Source organism: Macaca nemestrina, chromosome 3 (genome assembly GCF_043159975.1).
Source record: "Macaca nemestrina isolate mMacNem1 chromosome 3, mMacNem.hap1, whole genome shotgun sequence".
Lineage (NCBI taxonomy): Eukaryota > Metazoa > Chordata > Mammalia > Primates > Cercopithecidae > Macaca > Macaca nemestrina.
The window spans coordinates 1,945,136-1,961,473 of record NC_092127.1 but is presented as its reverse complement, the minus strand read 5'-3'; positions in this window follow the sequence as shown (position 1 = coordinate 1,961,473).

Genomic DNA, 16,338 nt, shown 5'->3' with positions numbered 1-16,338 from the left:
TCGTGCCATTGCACTCCAGCCTGGGGACAGAATGAAACTCCATCTCAGAAAAAAAAAGAAAGAAAGAAAGAAAGAAAGAAAGGAAGAAAGGAAAGGAAAGGAAAGGAAGAAAGAAAGAACAAACATGTATGTGGCAGCATGAAGATCAAGAATAGATGGGAGAAACTCTTCAAGTGGAATGAGGTGGGAACATATGCTACTTCAGATATCAAGATGCATTATAATCCACAGACTATAAGACAGTGGCATTAGCACAAGAATAGACCAAAAGAGAAAATAAATTTGGTAGATTGTCTGGAAATAACACAATGAGAGTGTGGACGCTTGATAAGTGGTGAAATTATCCTGTATATGAATGGGGATAATATGCGCTAGTCCATTAAATTAATCTTCTCTCTATGACTTTTTCTCCCTCTCGCTTTCTTTCTCTGTGTGTGTATGTGCATATATGAGTGTGTGTGCATGCGTGTTTGATATGGACAGGAGGCAGAGAAACACCAGGTAGAAGAAGGCAGTTCTCCATCAAAGGCCCCACCTTCAAGCCTGGAAACTGTGGCCCTAAATGAGAACAGTTATCTCTGTTTTCCTGCCCAAATGCTGCTTTATCCAAAACCACCCTGGCCTGCCACCCCCACGCCCCCTCGACTCTGCATCTTGTACTCATAAACCTCCCAAACCCCTGGTTCAATGAGCAGAAGGGCGGCACAGCAGCAGAGCAGCAGAGTGGCACAGTGGAGAAGGAGAGAAGTGTCTGAACGTGGGGAGTTTTGTTGGGGGCAGTCAGAAAAGAGATTCTCCACAAGATGGCTGAACTCCAGGGGAAGATCATCTTCCCACTCCATCCCCTCTCCACCTCCCCATCCCACTAAGAGCCACCTCCACCTCAATAAAATCCCTGCATTCACCATTCTTCAAGTCCATGGGACCTGATTCTTCCTGGAAGCTAGACAGGAATTCAGGACCCATTAGATACAGGAACCCAAACAGGCTGTCACACTGACTCTTCACTGAGCTGTTTAACACTTTAGCTTTCCCTGGGTGGCAGGGCTAAAGGAGCATTGTAATACCCCTAGCCACTGCTGGGGGGCCAGAGCCCAGATGTGCTCTCCCCAGCTCACCTGTGTGCTTTCCCTTCTGAAGGGTTTGAACATGCAGCAGCCGAATAAATGAGCCACATCCCATCACATGTCCCGTGAGGTCAGGGAACTCTCCCGTTTCATGTTGACAGATGTTGTAAGCATTAATGGTTTTAAATGCAAAAGGAAAACTCAGAAATTTTAAAGGCAGTGTAGAATAAATTCACTATGGCCTTTGTATTTCTGAAACCGCATATAAGATGTACAAGCCACAAAAGCATCTCCATAAATTTAACTACATTAAAATTAAAAACTTGTTTTTATCAAAAAATACAAGAAAGAAAGCAAAAATACGATACGCATGCAGGGAGAATAATTTTTTTTTTTTTTTTTTTGAGACAGAGTTTTGCTCTTGTTGCCCAGGCTGGAGTGCAGTGGTACGATCTCAGCTCCCCGCAACCTTCACCTCCCAGGTTCAAGCGATTCTCCTGCCTCAGCCTCCCAAGTAGCTGGGATTACAGGCGCCTACCACCACGCCTGGCTAATTTTGTATTTTTAGTAGAGACGGGGTTTCTCCATGTTGGTCGGGCTGGTCTTGAACTCCTGACCTCAGGTGATCCACCCACCTCGGCCTCCCAAAGTGCTGGGATTACAGGCATAAGCCACCATACCTGGCCTAATTTTTTTAAATACATAAAATTAATGAAGCATTATGATCCAGAATATATAAAAATATAATATATCAGTAAATCAATAAAAATGGAGAAAAAATGTGAAAAAATTTCACAGTAGAGGAAATAACCTGTTAGAAAAATCTGTAAAAGGTACTAACAAGTACTTTACAGAAGAGGAAATATGAGTGGCCAGTAGATATATACAAAAAGATTCTCAATTCATAATAATCAGTGAAAGGCAATTTAATATTTAATGAAATCTCATGATACACCCAATACATAGGTAAGTATGACCAGGATATAGAACAAGGATGTCCCTGGGGCAGTTGCTAAGAGTGTGAATGGGTGCAATGACTTTGGAAATCAATTTGGCAAATTGAATGTGAGTATGCTCAATTCTAGTATGTGCTGTAGAAAAAATGTCCCTTTGCACAAGGAGTCATATAAAAGAATATTTGTAAGAGCATTGTTAATAATAACAAAAAACAAAAACAAAATCTTGCAAGTAACCAAATGTCTATTGGGTGTATTGGTGGGAAAATGGATAAAGAAATTGAGGTTTATTCATGAATTGGACACTATACAATGGTGAAAATGAATAAACTTGAACTACCCACGTCAGGGTGATTGAAACTCGGAAAGTTAATACATTCAGGAAGCAAGTTGTGGAAAGATATGCAGCGTGATACTGTATTATAAATTCAAAACCAAGCTGACTAGGCAGTGTATTAACAGCTATGCAACATGTCTGTGAGTGGAACTATAGGAGAAAACCCAGGGGCAGGGACAAAGTGACAGAAGCAAACAGGAGCTTCAGAGGGAACAGTGACGTTCCATGGCTTAGTGTGGGTGAAGGGCTCAATGTGTTTGTTTCATGAAAATCTATCTCTGTCTATCTGTCTCTCTCTATCATCTATCTAGCTAGCTAGCTAGCTACCTACCTACTTACCTATCATCTATCTAATCTTATCTATCCATCCTATCTACAGATGAATATATTTGTGTGTATATAAATATACACCTATCACAAACATTCTCTTATATGTATCAAATATTTTCATAATAAAAACATTTACAAAATCCCCTACTCTTTCTAGTCCTCTTATTCCATAGTTTCCCCTTCTGTGTCTTGTTTTGTAAACTTAATGTGTGGGCCAGGCACGGTGGCTCACACTTATAATCCCAGCACTTTGGGAGGCTGAGGCGGGTGGATCACCTGACATCAGGAGTTCGAGAGTAGCCTGGTTCAACATGGTGAAACCCTTTCTCTATTAAAAATACAAAAATTAGCTGGGTGTAGGGTGGTGGGTGCCTGTAATCCCAGCTACTCAGGAGGCTGAGGCAGGAGAATCGCTTGAACTTGGGAGGTTGAGGTTGCAGTGAGCTGAGATGGCACCACTGCACTCCAGCCTGGTGACAGAGTGAGACTCCATCTCAAACAAAAATAAAAAAATAAATAAAATAAACTTAATGTGTGAATATTGTTCCTTCCCAGTATACGTTATTTTCCCCCAGCTTTATTTAGGTATAATTGATAAATTGAAATTATATATATTCAAGGAATACAATATGGTAATTTGAGATATGTATACATTGTGAAATGACTACCACAGTCAAGTTATTTAATTCATCATCACACGTGTGTGTGTGTGCGTGTGTGTATTGTGTGTATGTGGTTAGGACACCTAAGATCTACTCTCTCAGACAATTTCAAGTATTCACTGCCTCCTTGTATATATGGATGCAGTGCATACTTGAAATTGTCTGAGAGAGTAGAAGCTTCCTTCCTTCCTTCCTTCCTTCCTTCCTTCCTTCCTTCCTTCCTTCCTTCCTTCCTTCCTTCCTTCCTTCCTTCCTTCCTTCCTTCCTTCCTTCCTTCTCTCCCTCCCTCCTTCCTCCCTCCTTTTCTTTCTTTCTTCTTCCTTTTTTTTTTTAGACGGAGTCTCGGTCTGTGGCCCAGGCTGGAGTGAGTGGCGCGGTCTCGGCTCACTGCAAGCTCCACCTCCCAGGTTCACGCCATTCTCCTGCCTCAGCCTTCCGAGTAGCTGGGAGTACAGGCGCCGCCACCGCGCCCAGCTAATTTTTCGTATCTTTTAGTAGAGACGGGGTTTCACCGTGTTAGCCAGGATGGTCTCGATCTCCTGACCTCGTGATCTGGACCCTTCTGCTGTTAAAGCTTGAAACTTGTTTCATTTTATCTGAGTTAGGTCCTCAGGAAAGAACCTTCAGGCCTCTCAAAAAAAAAGTATTGAAGAACTGAAACTCACCAGATCATATGGCTTCTTGTTTTCTTACACGTTGTTATATTTCTTTCCTGCTGTATAAATCCCTGGTTGTAGTCAGTCAGGGAGAGGATTTGAGACTGAGCTCCCATCTCCTTGGCTGCAGCATCCCATTAAAAACTTCTTCCTTGGCAATACTTGTTGATTGGTTTTCTGTGCAGTGAGCAGCAGGACCTAGACCAAACCACTGGTGTTTTGGTAACAAAATAATGTGTAAAATCTCTACGCAGATAGCTATAAAACACTGCTCAGAGAAAGAAATACTGCACAATTTATGTAGGTTTTTGTTTTGTTTTTTTTTTGATGGAATCTTGCTCTGTCACCCAGGCTGGAGTGCATTGGTGCGATCTCAGCTCATTGCAACCCCTTTCTCTCAGGTTCAAGCAATTCTCCTGCCTCAGCCACCCAAGAAGCTGGGATTACAGGCTCCCACTATCATGCCTGGCTAATTTTTGTATTTTTAGTAGAGATGGGATTTTACCATGTTGGCCAGGCTGATCTTGAACTCCTGACCTGAAGTGACCCACCCACCTTGGCCTCCCAAAGTGCTGAGATTACAGGTGTGAGCCACCTCGCCCAGCCAGGTCTTTCTTAACTAATTCAAGGTAGACTATATATCCAAATGTAATTGCTAAAACTATAAAGCTTTTCAAAGAAAATGTAGGAGAATATCTTTGTTCTCCTATGGACTGACCTTGTGACTAGCTTTTTCTCAGTAGAATGTGGCAGCTCTGAGCCCCTTGTCCCTTTTAGTAGGTAAAGATTGCTTACACAGAGCTTGGGAAGCACACACACACACACACACACACAAACCCAGATAAATTACACTTATTTGGTATGTAATTATTTACTTTGAACAATAGTACATTTATGTACTGTAAAATTAAAATGATGGAAAAGGATCTATTGTTTATTCCTGAGGTACTAAGTTCCCTTTCTTATGGACATTTAAGTCTATAAGTGAATTTTGTTTTTTTCAAAAGATATTTTAACCCGTTGTACTTTCCCACACTAACCCTACCTTTAACCCACTTTTCTCTGTTAATTTTTTTCACTTAATATATCCTAGTGATTGTTCATTTACTACACAAAATTTCTTTCTTTTCTTTTTTTCTTTTTTTTTTTTTTGGAGACAAGGTCTGTCTGTCACCCAGGCTGAAGTGCAGGATCTTGGCTCACCACAACCTCCACCTTCCAGTTCAAGCCATCCTCTTACCTCAGCCTCCTGAGTAGCTGGAACTACAGGTGTGCGCAACTACGCCAAACTAAATTTTTGTATTTTTGGTAGAGACAGGGTTTTGCTATGTTGCCCAGGCTGGTCTTGAACTCCTGACTTCAAGCAAGCTTCCTGCCTCAGCCTCCCAAAGTGAGCTACTGCACCTGGTCTAGCACATAAAATTTCTTTAATTATTTGTTACTTTTAATTTTTTCAAAGTTGTAAATGTACATATTTCAAAGCCTCAAATAGTTCTACAAGGATTAATATGTAAAATTGTGCTATATTTGACTGGGTGTGGTGGCTCACACCTGTAAATCCCAGCACTTTGGGAAGCTGAGGTGGGCAGATGACGAGGTCAAGAGATTGAGACCATCCTGGCCAACATGGTGAAACCACGTCTCTCAGTCCGGGCGCGGTGGCTCACGCCTGTAATCCCAGCACTTTGGGAGGCCGAGGCAGGCAGATCACAAGGTCAGGAGATCGAGACCACGGTGAAACCCCGTCTCTACTAAAAATACAAAAAAATTAGCCGGGCGCGGTGGTGGGCGTCTGTAGTCCCAGCTACTCGGGAGGCTGAGGCAGGAGAACGGCGGGAACCCGGGAGGTGGAGCTTGCAGTGAGCCGAGATCGCGCCACCACACTCCAGCCTGGGCGACAGAGCCAGACTCCGTCTCAAAAAACAAACAAACAAACAAACAAACAAACAAAAAAAAGAAACCACGTCTCTACTAAAAATACAAAACATTAGCTGGGTGTGGTGGCGGGCACCTGTAATCCCAGCTACTTGGGAGGCTGAGGCAGGAGAATCGCTTGAACCCGGGAGGCAGAGGTTGCTGTGAGCGGAGATCGCGCCATTGCACTGCAGCTTGGGCAAAAAGAGGGAAACTCTGTTTAAAAAAGAAAAAAAAAAATTAAATTGTACTATATTCATCTTTCTAGTTCTCATTCTTCAGAGATAATAATTAAGCTCACACAGCTTTTCTTTTGGTATTTAATGTAATCTCATATTTTAATGACTATACTGCTAGTTCTGTATTTTGTTGTTGCTACTGAGTCTTAAGCTTAACTACTGACTTCTCACTAGATCAAATTTATTTTCTTTCATCACATTTCACATACGTTTACACATTTTCAAGTACCATTCTACCAATTTACTTATATTTGTTAGGTAGGTATTCAATATTTGTATTATGATGATATAAGCATGATTTACACTACAGATATGTAGAATACTGACTTTAACTCTCCCGAAAGAGGACTGCTAACAATTTATCCCACCTTTGTATGTGTGAAGTCTATTCTTTCCCACTTGAATCTGGGCTGACCTTGTGACTAGCTTTTTCTCAGTAGAATGTGGCAGCTCTGAGCCTTGCCCCTCAGAGTTATGGCAACTTCCGTGTTCTCTCTTTGGGAGACTTATGACAGCTTGTAAGAGTCTGATTATTCTCCTGGATAGAGAAGCCCAGTCAGTCCCCAGCCATGCTAGCTACCACTTCAGCAAGGGCACCAGACAATATGAGTGGAGTGCAGTTTTGATGGATAGCTTTTTCACATTCCTCCTTTTTTTTTTTTTTTTTCCTTGGACTAAGGAATTCTTTTTTGGATTGAAAATCTGAAGTCTTTTTAACTTTCTTATTTTATTTTGCATTCTTAGAATCATGCTCTACTTTTTGGGAGGTCTAAATTTTAATTTTTAATTAATTTCTCTGTTTTTAATTATGGACATCATATTTTTCTCTTATTCTCCAAAATAATTCTCCTCCTCCTCCTTATCCTTCCAGTCCTATTTTCCTTTCAGGGATGCCATATATCCTCTTATTTCTCTGTGGACAGTAATGACTATTTTACAGAGTTTTGGCTTCCTGCACAGTCTCAATTTTCTCCAAGTTACTTATTATTGTTTTTTTGTTCTGGTCTATTTTTAAGGTGAGAGGCTCTCTTCAGTTGCCTAGAGACACAGGGTTGTCTGATCATATTTAAGATTGGATTTGGGGTATTAGCAGCTGGGTGCGGTGGCTCACATCTATAATCCCAACACTTTGGGAGGCTGAGGCAGGTGGATCACCTGAGGTCAAGAGATCGAGACCTTCCTGGCCAACATAGTGAAACCCTGTCTCTACTAAAAATGCAAAAATTAGCTGGGCATGGTGACACATGCCTGTAGTCCAAGCTACTTGGAGAGGCTGAGGCAGGAGAATTGCTTGAACCCGGGAGACTGAGGTTGCAGTGAGCCGAGATTGCACCATGGCACTCCAGCCTGGCAACAGAGCAAGATGCCATTTAAAAAAAAAAAAAAAAAAAAAAAGAGACTGTGGTATTAGCAAGCTGATTGGGCAAGGCTTGAGCCTGGCCCCGTTGCAGAGAGATTTAGTCGGGCTGACTTGTCGGAGCATCACTGTGCCAATCTCTAAGTTTTCTTCCTTGGATAAGTCAGATTTCTCAGAAAAGTAGCTTCTGGTCAGCTTGCAGGACAAAATCCTGGATATCAGGCAGGCATTCTGCACATCAGGTGGGGGAAGAAGGCTGGCTATGTGAAATTCGGTGTGTGAGCAAACCCCAGTGTGATCCCTTTTGTTAATGTGACATCCCAGGTCTTGTCTGGTGACCCTCCGATCTGTAGAGAAGAAACCTCCATCCAGCCTTCTGTTGGATGAGGTGAGCCAATTGCTTAAACAGACCTTCAGCTTCTTGGACACAATCCTATGCTAATGGCACTTCCTAAGATTACTGGAGCCAAAAATTACTGAGCCTTTTGGGATTTCTGCAAACTGGTTACTTCCGGCCTTTTCCTACCTCTGGCTTAGTATTTATTACATTTGGGTTTGCTTATTTAAATATTACTCCCTTTTTTTCTTTCAGAATTTTGGTGCTTTCTATTTCTTTTCCAGGTTTTTATTCTTGTGGGGTTTTATCTTCAAAATAATCCCTCTGTATCATTTCATGGTATTTTTGGAAAGATTTGGTATTTAGACAACTATCAAAATGAAGTCTCCTCTGTTTAGTGGCCTTATAAAAACATTATGCTGTGAATATATGAGAATTTACTTATCCAGTCAAATATTTTGTTTTTCTAAGTATGTTGTTAAACAATTAGAATTTTTCTCAGTTGAAGACTAAGAAATGCTATTTCAAATTTGTATTTGTTTTACTATGAGAACATTGAGTATATTTTCATTAGTTTAAAAACCATTTGTTTTTCTTCACTTGATCTTAGTCAAAAGGCTGAGAAGCAATGACGTTTGTTTTTCTTTCATGTGAACTACCTATCATGGTTTTTTCCTCATTTTTCTGTTGAAATTTTGGTGTTTCTCTTCTGAAATTTTGTGTCATGTGCTATTAGTAACAAATAATTCCTTTAGGCTGACTCTGGGCACACTGCCTGTGAGTTACCCTGCTCTGCAAGGAGCAGCACTGCTCAGTCAAAGCTGTCTAGGCCGGGCGCGGTGGCTCACTCCTGTAATCCCAGCACTTTGGGAGGCCGAGGCAGGCAGATCACCTGAGGTCAGGAGTTCAAGACCAGCCTGGCCCACATGGTGAAACCCTGTCTCTACTAAAAATACAAAAAAAATTAGCTGGGCATGGAGGCGGGCACTGTAGTCCCAGCTACTCGGGAGCCTGAGGCAGGAGAATCACTGGAACCTGGGAGGTGGAGGTTGCGGTGAGCCAATATCACACCACTGCACTCCAGCCTGGGCGACAGAGGGAGACTCCATCTCAAAAAAATAAATAAATAAATAAAAGAAAAAACAAAACCAGACTGCTGTCTAACACCAAAACGACAGATTTATTTCAGTGTGGTTTTGGTCTTTTGGCTTTACTTATGTTGTGTGCTTCTGTGTGTCTGTAAAGTAGAACTCTAATAAAATTTACTTTTAAGTTCTTAAAACTGAATATTTATTGGATGAAAAAGTTATAATATCACTTGAAAACTTTGTAATATTTCAATAGTTTTCAATTTTGTCTCCATATTAATAATTTTTTTCTAATAAGTAACACTCCTAACATTCTGAAATAAGACATCAATAAGGAGCACACGACTCTTGTGAACACTCGTGGCCATCCTGTTCCCTTGTCTGCCCCAGCTTCACACCACTCCTCAGTCTCCCCACAACCTCTCAGGGGCTCCCCTCTTTCCACCTTTCAGGTCCTCTCAGCTCTTTCAGAGGTGCAGAGTGGTGTAGAATGAAGATTCTCTGGGGCAGTGGTAACTTGGAGTCTTCCACTTGAAACCCAGACCAAGAAGTGTGGGGAGAGAAGGCTGGGGACAGATTCCTGGACATCGCCAGTACCCTAGAGTCAGGTGGAGAAAGAGGAGCCCCTGGGAGACACTGAAAAGTAATGATTAGAGCAGTCAGAAAAAAACAATGTTCAGACAGCGCCACAGAAATTAAAAAGAAGAGAGTTGACTGGGTGCCGTGACTCACGTCTGTAATCCCAGCACTTGGAGGCCGAGGTGGGCGGATCATGAGGTCGGGAGATCGAGATCATCCTGGGCAACATGGTGAAGCCGTGTCTCTACTAAACCTACCAAAATTAGCTGGGCTTGGTGGCGCGTGCCTGTAATCCCAGCAACTTGGGAAGCTGAGGCAGGAGAATCGCTTGAACCCGGGAGGCGGAGGTTTTAGTGAGCCAAGATCACACCGCTGCACTCCAGCCTGGCAACAGAGTGAGACTCCGTCTCCAAAATAAATATATAAAATAAAATGAAATAAAAAGAAGAGAGTTTTTAGAAGGATAGTTGGAAGAACTAACAGTTTTAGAGATATGAAATAATAACACCACCAGCAGTAGTTGCTGGAGAATTCTGTCCTAATCAGAGGAGGGTCATTCTTTTGTTCTAACCAGACCTTCACCTGATTGGATGGGGTCCACCCACAGGCTAAAGGATAATCTGCTTCCTCAAACTTTATTGATTTAAATGGTAATCTCAGGCAAAACCACCTTTCAAGTAGACACGAAAAATTAACTGTCATGGAGTGGTAGAGAAACAATGTACCTTTTTAATGGGATGAATAGAGAAAGACAGGGGAATGGGTGTAATAAATGATATGGTCAGTTATGGAATTAAGTGGACTAGAGAGAAAAACAATACTCTGTGAGAATTTTTTCTTTGTTATTATTTTGTCTTTTAAAGATGAGTGAGACATAAGCATGTTCTTTTGCCGGGGAGATGCAGTAGCTGAGATGAAGAGCAGGAAGGTACATGCTGAAGGAGGTTTTCAATGTCATAGTGTCAGCTGTCACTTCTGAGCCTCACTTTTCACAGATTCTCACAAGAAGTTCTGGCCCTGATTCATAGATTTTTGCTAGCTATATCCACTGGCATCCCCCACCATTCCATATACAATACAATTAAGTTTATTTTTTCCGTTTCCCTTTATCAAAACCTTCCCCTGATTTCACCTTTCACATGTCTCTCAGCAACATCAGTAAATGCCCAAGGCCTACGACCTGGCAGAAGAAATCAGAAACACACACACCTGAACATGAATTGTTTCACCTTAAAGAACTCTGCCTTGTTGATTTCACATGCTTACTGGAATCTTTTATTTTTTGTTGCCAGGATTTGCGGTCGCAAGTCTTTTTTCCTGATCACGGTATTGATACGTCACGAGAACCCTCAGGATAGCTCCCTAGAGAAAGCTTTCTCAGGAGGTTTTGCAGAGGGGGAGTGATTTTCACGATGCTCGGTAGTTCTTGAAGAGAGAATGCAGAATCTCAGCTCCGGTATTCCATGAAGCTCTGTTGTTTTATTCGCAGAGTCTCTGCCTGTTTTTCCTCCTTGCATTTATTAGAGAGAAAAGCATCTGGTTATCACCACTGGGCTAAAAAGATTTAGTAATTAAGGATCTTCTTAAAATTCACATTCTATAGCATCAAGATGTACAGATGAGAAGGTGTTTCATGTAAAATAAACTTTGTAAGCAAAATATGAAAACCCATTTATAATAGGAAGACTTGTGAGTCAGCTAGCCGTCTCAACCCTTCAAGGCAGACAGAGCACCATAGAGGTGAATTACACTGAATTACCCAATGTTTGAATCTTGCCACATTGAAAAACAGTAATTTTTACAACAAAATTGACTAAATAAAGTGTTGTTCCATTTGTACACTGGAGAATATGCAACTGTTATAAAAAAGGAGGAACATCTATAGAGATGCTCGTCAGCCAACAGTGGGATTACTTCTCAGTAAATCCATTATAACTTGGAAACACTGTAAGTCAAAAATGCATTAGGTACCCCCAAGTAACCTGACTTGATCACTACACATTCTCTGCACGTAATGAAGTACCACACAAGCCCCATAAATGTGTACAAATATTATGTATCAATAAAAAATGCCTTTAATACACCTAGCCTCCTGAACATCAGCACCTAGCCTACCTTAAGAGTTCTCTGAACACTTACAGTAGCTACATCTGGGCAGACGCATCTGGCAACACACTTCACTGCCGAGCACCGGCTGCTCACCCAGGTCATCACATGGCTGACTGCGAGCTGCGGCTCGTTGCCACCACACAGCATCGAGAGAGTATTCTACCTGTTTCTACTGAACACATATTGCATTTGTATCATCTTAAAGTTGCAAAATTGTAAGTCAAACCATCATGTCAGGGAATGTCTGTACATGCTGATAAAGAAATTTTTACAGGGCCATGTGCGGTGGCTCATGCCTGTAATCCTAGCACTGAACATCCATCATTCAATCAGACCTTGCACTCATTCTCCAAGCCCACGTGTGATCTGATTTTTCTGGTACACCAAGGCAAGAACCCAGGGTACAGAAAGCCGTCTGTCCTTGCATAAGGCAGAGGGTTTTGTTTTTTGTTTTTTGTTTTTTTTTGAGACGGAGTCTTGCTCTGTCGCCCAGGCTGGGGTGCAGTGGCCGGATCTCAGCTCACTGCAAGCTCCACCTCCCAGGTTTACGCCATTCTCCTGCCTCAGCCTCCTGAGTAGCTGGGACTACAGGCGCCCGCCACCTCGCCCGGCTAGTTTTTTGTATTTTTTAGTAGAGATGGGGTTTCACCGTGTTAGCCAGGATGGTCTCGATCTCCTGACCTCGTGATCCACCCGTCTCGGCCTCCCAAAGTGCTGGGATTACAGGCTTGAGCCACCGCGCCCGGCCTAGGCAGAGGGTTTAACTGGGAGGTCTAGGCAGGCAGATCACCAGGTCAGGAAATCGAGACCATCCTGGCCAACATGGTGAAACCTCGTTTCCACTAAAAAAAAAAAAAAAAAAAAAAAAATTGGCTGGGCATGGTGGCTCATGCCTGTAGCCTGTATTCCCCGCTACTCAGGAGGCTGAGGCAGGAGAATCACTTGAACCTGGAGGCAGCCCTTGCAGTGAGCTGAGATCGCCCCACTGCACTCTAGCCTGGTGACAGAGTGAGACTCCATCTAGAAAAAAAAAAAAAAAAGAAAGAAAAATTTCCAATATCCACTGAAATATAAAATGTGCAAAGGTGTAATATACTCCATGTACTGGAAGAATATGTTCATACATGGAAAAGATATTTCTGAAAAAATATCCTAGACACTGGCAGCCGGGCTTGTCTCCAACTAGGGGGAACTAGGTGACTGGGATGCAGAGAAAGGCAGGACACCTACTTTTCCCTATATGTGCTTTGGATGTTTTGAATTACGTGACCATGTACATCTAGTGCATATTTTAAAAGGAATACAAATTATCGTTTTCAATTTTGGGGAAGGAAAGCAAAGCAGCAGCAGAGACACCGGGGTGAGAACATAAGGTGGTTTGGGAAAGGGTGGGATTGTGAAGTGTGCCGGACCTCCAGCATCTGACGTGATGGCCGCCCACATGAATAAGGCAGGCCTGGTCTGGGCTCCACGCCAGGAGTAAAGGCTGTCACTGAGCCAAATCGTTTAGAGGCCATTCAAAACTTCCCTTTATTTAGTGGTACATTACCTGAGATACAGCCTGTCCTCTATGAGTGCCCTTTTCACCTAATGACTGCAGTGAAGAAGAGTCTAGTGACCTTCTAGAAGAGTCTAGTGACCTTCTAGAAGAGTCCACAGCTTACAGTGGCCTGCAATGCTGGCTATGCACCAGGCTCTCCTGCGATGTCTTAACAATACAGCACTGTGTGGCCCCTCCCTGGAGTTAATAATGAAAGTTTCCAGAGCTGAGGTCCAAAAACCACTGGATTGCAGTTTTTAACAGGCAGGTAGCAGGCAACGAGAAGGGGTTGGCTTAGTACCAGGAAAATTAAGTGAAGAAAGTGAGACGCCTATTCTAAAATTGGATCCTTCTTTCCTCACCTGCCTTCAGCGGGGGACTATGAGCACAGTCTCCGAAGAGCCCTGTGTGCTTCTTGCCAGAACATTTTTCTGAAAAAAATAATAATAGCTGCCATTCATTGAGCACGTTTTATTCCACCACTGAGTAAGGAGTTTAGATTGCTGGCTTTCCTTCTCACAGTGCCTCCGTGAGGAAGGCATATCTGTTTTACAGATAAGCATCACAAGCTGAGAAAAGTAAGATAACTGCCCGAAGTCAGGAGAGCAGTGGATCCCTGTATTAATTACTCCGGGGGACTGCCTGTAAGTTTCAGAGACTTGCGGGCTCAGAGGAAATCCCGGACTCTAGGAAACGGGCAGGGATTGGATTTGGGGGGCGCAGGAAGCTTTTAGGGGCTGCATGCCGCGTGCTCGGGGATGCTCTCAGAGCCTGAAGCCTTGGGCTCCAGTTCCGCACGGCAGCATCTTAGACTCCAGGGCCGCGCTCACTTTGGCACAACACCTCTGCTTCCACATTCGTGCTTTTCCTTTACAGCGGCCGGCTAGGCTGGCAGAGATGGGGATGTTTGCTGGGGAGAGAAGCATATGATCACCTTTAAGAGGCTTAAGTTCCGATTCCCTCCAGTTCCTACCCACTCACATTGAGACGTAAGAGGGTCCGGGAAGTGCTGGGTGGAGAAAGGTGGGTCCCTGGTGGGGGTCCATCCTCGGGCATGTGCCCACAGACCTAGGTGAGGCCAGGCACTCCTGCCTTCGTGCCCAAATGCTGCATTTTCCAAGACCACCCTGGCCACTAAGGTCCCATCCTGTGCCTATAAAAACCCTGAGACCCTAGCGGGCGCAGACGCACCCGGCTGGACTTGGAGAGGAACATGCTGGTGTTAGAGCACACAGGCAGCTGGACGTCCAGAGGAGCAGAGCGGGAAGAACACACTGGCAGGCCATCAGCCCGCGGAGATGAGGGGCTGAGGGGAATCTGGCCGGGACGGTTGGAGGGGAGTCCGGCCATTGAGCGGCCTGAATCCAAGGGAAATTCACCTTCTCACTCCATCCCCTTCTCACTCCCCACCTGCCTGCTGAGAGCTGCTTCCTCCATTCAATCCTACTCAATTCCCTCCCCGCTCCCCACCCACCTGCTGAGAGCTACTTCCTCTATTCAATCCCACCCCATCCCCTTCTCACTCCCCACCCACCTGCTGAGAGCTTCCTCCATCGAATCCCATTCCATCCCCTTCCCACTCCCCACCCACCTGCTGAGAGCTTCCTCCATCGAATCCCATTCCATCCCCTTCCCACTCCCCACCCACCTGCTGAGAGCTACTTCCTCTATTCAATCCCATTCCATCCCCTTCCCACTCCCCACTCACCTGCTGAGAGCTTCCTCCATCGAATCCCATTCCATCCCCTTCCCACTCCCCACCCACCTGCTGAGAGCTACTTCCTCCGTTCAATCCTACTCCATCCCCTTCCCACTCCCCACACACCTGCTGGAGCTTCCTCCATCATTCAATCCCACCCCATCCCCTTCCCGCTCCCCACCCACCTGCTGAGACCTTCCTCCATCATTCAATCCCACTCCATCCCCTTCCCACTCCCCACCCACCTGCTGAGAGCTACTTCCTCTATTCAATCCCACCCCATCCCCTTCTCACTCCCCACCCACCTGCTGAGAGCTTCCTCCATCGAATCCCATTCCATCCCCTTCCCACTCCCCACCCACCTGCTGAGAGCTGCTTCCTCTATTCAATCCCACCCCATCCCCTTCCCACTCCCCACCCACCTGCTGAGACCTTCCTCCATCGAATCCCATTCCATCCCCTTCCCACTCCCCACCCACCTGCTGAGAGCTGCTTCCTCTATTCAGTCCCACCCCATCCCCTTCCCACTCCCCACCCACCTGCTGAGAGCTGCTTCCTCCATCATTCAATCCCATTCCATCCCCTTCCCACTCCCCACCCACCTGCTGAGAGCTACTTCCTCTATTCAATCCCACCCCATCCCCTTCCCACTCCCCACCCACCTGCTGAGACCTTCCTCCATCATTCAATCCCACCCCATCCCCTTCCCACTCCCCACCCACCTGCTGAGACCTTCCTCCATCATTCAATCCCACTCCATCCCCTTCCCACTCCCCACCCACCTGCTGAGAGCTACTTCCTCTATTCAATCCCATCCCATCCCCTTCTCACTCCCCACCCACCTGCTGAGAGCTACTTCCTCTATTCAGTCCCACCCCATCCCCTTCCCACTCCCCACCCACCTGCTGAGAGCTGCTTCCTCCATCATTCAATCCCATTCCATCCCCTTCCCACTCCCCACCCACCTGCTGAGAGCTACTTCCTCTATTCAATCCCACCCCATCCCCTTCCCACTCCCCACCCACCTGCTGAGACCTTCCTCCATCATTCAATCCAACTCCATCCCCTTCCCACTCATCACCCACCTGCTGAGAGCTACTTCCTCTATTCAATCCCATCCCATCCCCTTCCCACTCCCCACCCACCTGCTGAGAGCTACTTCCTCTATTCAATCCCACCCCATCCCCTTCCCACTCCCCACCCACCTGCTGAGACCTTCCTCCATCATTCAATCCCACTCCATCCCCTTCCCACTCCCCACCCACCTTCTGACAGCTTCCTCCATCATTCAATCCCACCCCATCCTCTTTTCGTTCCCCACCCACCTGCTGAGAGCTACCTCCATCATTCAATCAGACCTTGCACGCATTCTCCAGGCCCACGTGTGATTTGATTTTTCTGGTACACCAAGGCAAGAACCCAGGGTACAGAAAACCGTCTGTCCTTGCGATAAGGCAGAGGGCCTAAC